Source organism: Pocillopora damicornis, chromosome 5, assembly GCF_964200805.1.
Source record: "Pocillopora damicornis chromosome 5, jaPocDami1.2, whole genome shotgun sequence".
Taxonomy (NCBI): domain Eukaryota; kingdom Metazoa; phylum Cnidaria; class Anthozoa; order Scleractinia; family Pocilloporidae; genus Pocillopora; species Pocillopora damicornis.
Genome location: NC_142674.1, coordinates 12,453,119 through 12,459,791, shown reverse-complemented (window position 1 = coordinate 12,459,791; position 6,673 = coordinate 12,453,119).

Sequence of the window (6,673 nt, the reverse complement as noted above, 5' to 3'; positions counted from 1 at the left end):
ACCGACTTGACCAAGAAAAATAACTTTCAAATCAAATATTTTGGGAGATTTAAACTGTTGATTGAAAAACAATTCAACTACCCCTCCCCAGCCAATGCACCTTCAAGGCGCTTAACTAGAATTTCCTTAGTACCTGCAGTGCTTAATCCTCTACTATGTAAAGCTTCCTTTAAACTAGGTACTGTCATCAAAGTTGGCTTGATAGCTACACTTCTTACCACAGTGGCATTGCAGAACTTTAAATGAGACGACAATGATAGGTTATTAGCAAAGCGAGTATTGCACTGTTTACAGACAACAGGTTTTTTAGTGCACACAACACTGATTCTGTCAGACCTCTGCTGCTTGCACAAGTTACAACGTCAATACTGGACAAACAAACTTGACAACTGAGCAAATCGTTTTCTTTATTTCTACCACAATTACAAACATTTGATTGGTAACAGTGTGGTAGAGAACGTGATTGGTAGTGTGAGGTATAAGAAGAGGGCATTGGTTGATGTTCTGCGAGGTAAAATGAGCGAACATAATTACTTCGCATTACTTGCCACCATTTACCAGTGGCAGTACTTACATTTGACCGGTTAGTTAAGGTCAAATCTTCCTTCACTCCAAAAAGTTGGAAGTAGGGTTAAGTATGCATAAAAATATCTACTGGTCCAACAAAATTCGACCTCACTGCCAGTGGCTTCGAGCTCGTGTCAATATAAACAAGGAAGTCACAATCCACTGCTCATTTGTTTCTAGGGCAATATTCAAATGAATTTAAAGAAAAATTTTGTGTGCTTTTTCATGCACTATCACAATCAGCTATTAATACTTGCGTCTTGGTAGCTAACGTCCGCCCACGTTTGCTACAGATTGCGCATGTCAACGGTTTGTGCAAGTCAACAGAACGAACGTTGATATTATTTTTGAAAACTGGAGCCGAAGCGGAAAAAATTAGAACTAAAGATTACTGCGATGACCACAGACATCTGAATATATCTTAGAAGTAGCATGCTTTCTGAATAAGTGTGATGACCACAGTTAACACCTCGTTATTGGCTTCTGTTTGCAGTAAAGTGACTGGATGCAAGGGCGCGAGTTTCACAGGCCAATTGGAGAGCATAGTAAAATAAAAACTGGCGACAAATCGACCGTGGATTACTTGCAAAAAAAAAACAACAACAATAAAAATAATTCGGATCAAGGTCAGTGCCTGCGCAACTGTGCACCTACCCTTCCCTTAGCCAAAAAACATATTAGTTGACCGTTCTTGGGTCAGGGGAAGGGTATGTGCTCAGATATTGATCTTATAATTATTACCTTTTGAACGACGTCCCACACATCTTTGTTATCGGAGCTAAACAGCGTTCTGGCTGACTGAAGAAGGACCTGTGGATCATATCAAATAATAACTTAAGTTGTTGTTCTTGATAGAGGCAGAAATTGTAAGCGCAAGGGATTCCGGATCGAAAAGTCGGTTTTGATCGGTAAACTACTCTCTTGGTTGCGTTTTCCGGCAAAACTTTCTTTAACCCTTTACACCCTAACATCAGTATGTATATTCTCCATACTGTTCTCTTTACAATTCCTAAGGTGCCAACAAGGAGAATTGGTTCAACGATCCTGAGCTTCTGTAGTTGTTGATCATTTCCATTATTCTCATGACCTTATTTTGTCATTCAGGGCTGATATTGTAAGGAAAAAGTAAATGCTAGTCACTCTTCAGGGTGTGCATTCGCAGCTACACACTTAAATTAAAAGTGGATTTTCCCGTCCTAAAATTTTGTAAGTTGTGTCACGTCATCATTTCGAAACAGCCCTCAGTCACAATTTCACTTCTTGACTGGGGGTTTCTTGTGACTTAGCAAGAAATAGGAAATTTAGACACCATAAAACTATTATCTCCGCCACCAAAACTTTTTACAAAGATAAGGCAGTGAACGCGTTTCCCGATTCAACAGGTCTTCCTCACGCGAGGAGGTCTGCCTTTGAAAGTGGCAAAAGTTCAGGCAATGTTTGTACAGTTAACCCTATGCACCCTACGATCAGTATGCATAATCTCTATACTGTTCTCTTTACCTTTCCAAAGGTCCAGACAAGGAGAATTTGTCAAACTATCTAGAGCTTCCTTAACTGGTGATCAATTCCTTCATTCTCATGACCGTAATATTTGATTCAGGGATGATATCACAGGGAGAAATTAGATGCTAGTCATTCTTAGGAGTCAAAGAGTTAAGAGCTAGGCATGATGGGATCGTTGCTTGAGGTGAAAACGTTTCGATTCCCGCCAAATGAGCTGAAGTCGGCGGCGGCCACTATGTCGAATATTCTGCTCATTTTAAGACAACCACTCAAAGAATACAGTCCCCTTGGATGCCCAAACTGCGGTACGTATTACATCTTTACTTTAAAATGGCTGAGATAGAAATTACATGGTTTCTGCAATAAACTTCTCTTGGCTGAAACAAGCGTGCTGAAGTTTTTTTGACTCTCGTATCCAAACATAGTGGCAATAATCGTTAGTGCGATTTCTATGTCTCTTGCGTACAGTTGAGTGGATAACGTGATGGCAAGATCTAACTACTTTCCTATGCCAAGGGCGAAATCTAGCTTCCAGTCAACGTTACCAGACGTCAAGTTTTTTAGCTACAAAAAACACCAGGGTAATTTAGTACCATCAACTAAGTTGATAACGTAAATTGGCCACCGTAAGGCGTTAGCCCTTCGCCAATCGCTCTGACGAAGGGCTAACGCTCGAAACGTCAGCTTTAAAACTCCTAGCGGTGGCCAGTTTACGTTATCAACTCAATTATCGTTATACTCTTCCAGCGACATGGCACGAGAGTTTGTTTAGAAACTTAAACCCTCCACACAAAAGAAACCAGTTGAATTGCCATCTGTCTGTGAAGATATGTTGGTCAATTGATTGAGGGCATGGGGAAGAACGAAGATATCCCAATGATCTGATATGATGTAATAAAGGATGCACGTTGTTTCATAGTGTTTGATGGGGGTGGGGGAGTCTAACAGACCGTGGTTTATAACTTTCCATCTTCAGAAAGAACGACTTGTCTTGAACATTTCAAGGAACAATTTACCACGAAGAAAAAAATTAATCAACAAAGCGATAAACATGTATCGCAGAAACAAGGGAGACCTACTACCTCGTGTCGGGAAGGGCAGGATTAAATACAGACTATAGTTAGCAGTTTTTCACCGAAGCGAAGGTAGATAACCATCACTTACACCGACACTGAGGTAAATTATTAAATTTCATAAGCTCTCACCTGCTGCAAAACAAAGAATGAGTTGGACACACAGTTAAGTAGACTTGGTTTCTGCCAACCATCGTCCTTGTGACAAAACCGAGTTGCTGTTCCTAATGACAAGGTATCGACAAAGCGTGGCTCAGCAGAACGAAAGAAAGGCATTGATCACGAACGTTCTCTTAAGTGATGAATACATGATGATTGAATCCGCGAACTTGGGAGTAAAACTACACAAATTGTGTAGAATATTAAACAATACTACACGTGAAAACCTAGTTTTCGAGCACGCCTTCATTGTTAGCGCTTCAGGACGCGCGTTTCTCCACCGGCGGGAAAATATGAGACGTGTCGGGAAGAGATTCGCCGGAAGTCTGGCACTAATAATGTTATTTTCAGTGTAAAACTCGTTCCAGACCTCTCTCCTGCTTGCGTCGCTCACGGCCTCATACTTTCCCGTAGACGAAGAAACGCAATAATAACGAGGAACCGCTCAAAAGTTCGTGAATATCACGTAATTTGGTTTCATTCGCTGACTTAACAGTGGTAAATGCCTTGTTTAGTAACACATCAAACAAGCGCTGGATGACTTTCGTACTAGAGTTTACAATACAATACAATATTCTTTATTTAACGAAGGTGACGTAATTAACCCAATGAGTTATCTAACTTACGGCCTTCAAAGCAGAACAAATACATATATAAAATAATGAATAATCAGCAAATCGACTTACTACGGGAGTGACTAAAACTAGAAATTGTATGGTTTAACACAGATATAACATGATATAAACAATTACCTTCTAACACATTTCATCAACAAGTTTAAAAAACGTCGGCATGGATGGTGAGATCACAAAATTTTCAAAAAACTTAAGTTCATCAAAACACAAACCCGATGATCCGATGGGCATTTTTCTTTTCCTGTTGTCCCAAACGCGGCTTTCGTCCAACATATTTCCTCAGCAAATGCTCTTGGACATGATGATGTAATAACTATTGGATACAAACAAATATAATAGGACTTAATTCCAGAGTTCTTCATTTCCCGTTTTTAGAAAACAAATAATACTTAAATAAATAAATAAATATATAAATAAATAGAGGTAACATGACGAAGGTTGTTCGAGATATCTTCTTTTCATGCAGTGAAATAATATAATTATGATAATAGTAATGATAATAGTAATGATAATAGTAATGATAATATTAATAATAACTATAATGTTGATAATAATAATAATAAAATAACAATAAAATTTTACACTTTAGAATTCCTTGTCAATTATGTGAACAGAAGACTCACGATTTCTCGAGGAAACTGTTTCTGGAAACTCTCAAAGAGATGAATCAAAATTGACCATCCTTTTTTATGAAAGAAATGTTACCAGACATCTGACCTTCTAATAATTCAACAAATTTCCTATTCCTTAGGAAATTAGAAAAATCGGGATTCTTCTCTATTTGACCAAACTGAAAAAGACTGTTTCTCAGCAACAGAGTTAATGTTTGTCAAAGCACCTGTTTTAAACCCATGCAAACGCATTGCACTTGCAATAAAGACGCGTTTTGAACGGGTTGAGGCGTGTTTCATCCGCACTGTTGACACCTTACACGTATAAGGAAACCCATTTCAAACGCATTAAATACGCATTTTCACTGCGTTTGCAACGCGTTCAATTTAAGTTAAATCTCACTTACTCACACAGCCTCTACCACTCACAATCTGACCCTGTTTGTCTTCGCACTGATTACAACGCCTTCCGACCACATTCTTCCCTCCCCTTCGGCCTCTAAGACAAGGGCACTGGCCATTCTCTGTAGCACACTGATCACCAGCACTACCAATCTCTTCACAGTCACATCTAAGACAGCCATCAATAAACACAGGGGCACCCCGAGAATGTGTAGTTTACAATCTTTCAATAGTGCTTTGCCTGGACAAAAACAAAATGAGAAAAATACTTTAAAAAAAGCACCGATTTCCAATTGCGTAACAAGTGGATGAAAGACGCATTAGCATCAGAACTGAATTCTAACACAGTAGCCGCGGTTTACAGGTGACGAAAATTGCAAGACCACATGAGAGCCATTCAGTGGCTTTCTTTCAGACACATCGCCTACTACAATATACTTTTCAGCCCTGTTTCCTATACCAATCAAATAAAGAATGATGCAAATCGCAAATAAATCAGTAGAAAAACCTGTTCTTTTCGACGAAATGTAAAAGCACACATAAAAAAAAACTTAATATCCCCCCAGACTGCAAACAATTCTCCTTTCCCGCCTAAGTCCATGATGGTAGATTAAGGAGTCTTTTCTTCATTTGTTCATTTGTTTTCTGCATTATCGCTTTTTCCCCCATTGATTTTTCCCTCGTTCTCCTGACTTCTTAAAGAAAAACAGAAACTGCTCTGATTTTTTTCTCTGGTTTAGACTCTCGAAACTTTCCACGGTTTAAATAAAGCTCATCTGAAAAGCTTCTTTTATGTGGTACTTACATTACAGTAGCACTCTCCTGTAGACTTGTTACAAACTGGACTCATATTTATTCCCCACTTCACATTTACACGGACCACAGACGCCTATACTTGAAGCACCAAAGTACTTATCTCGATAGGGTATCTCCATGTGGACCTCACAAAATTCCCCTAAGAAATTATACAAAACATTAAAACTCTAAATTTAAGTGAATCTTGAGTTCAACAGCGAGAGATTTGCGTTGCATATCGGTAACTGGTGAATTCGCCCCACAGCAAATTCGCACCTAATCACCAGTACCAGTTCGCCCGCAAATCATTAAGATTTTTTAATTTTTTTACTCGCCCTGGAGTGATTTTGTGTCTTTGCATTACTCGTGCATTAGTCGTCCCTTTTAACACAGCTAGGAATTTGCATGTTGATCGAACGTCATGGTTTCGTTGTAGAAATCATTGAGAGTTAAACATGTCTCACATTTGACCCTATTGTAAAAAGATCCTTCGAGATTGTCCCCAAACACCAAAATCGTGAGCTATCGAGTTAAACTCTCGAAGGGAAATTCCATATCTACGCGCGCCCATGTATTATTCGCTATTTATTTACTCATTTATTTCATTTATAACAACTTTGTTTGCATTAAAATGGTACCCACAAATTGCAAAAAATGTGTCCAATAGGGAATAACTTAAAATGAAAAAATACATAAATAAAATAAGATAAAAAATGAAAAAAAAAATCCACTTACCAGTGTACTATTAAGGACAAACACATCGGAATCCCTTTCCATGGTTTGAACTTTCACATTTTCCATGTCGGCATGGCCGAAGAGAACATACGCACACGCAGTGTTTACCAACTTAACCTACGGGACATATGCATTTTTAGGAGTCGAATTCCTCTTGCCACGTGCTTTAGTCTGGACAAGGGTTCGATGCGCA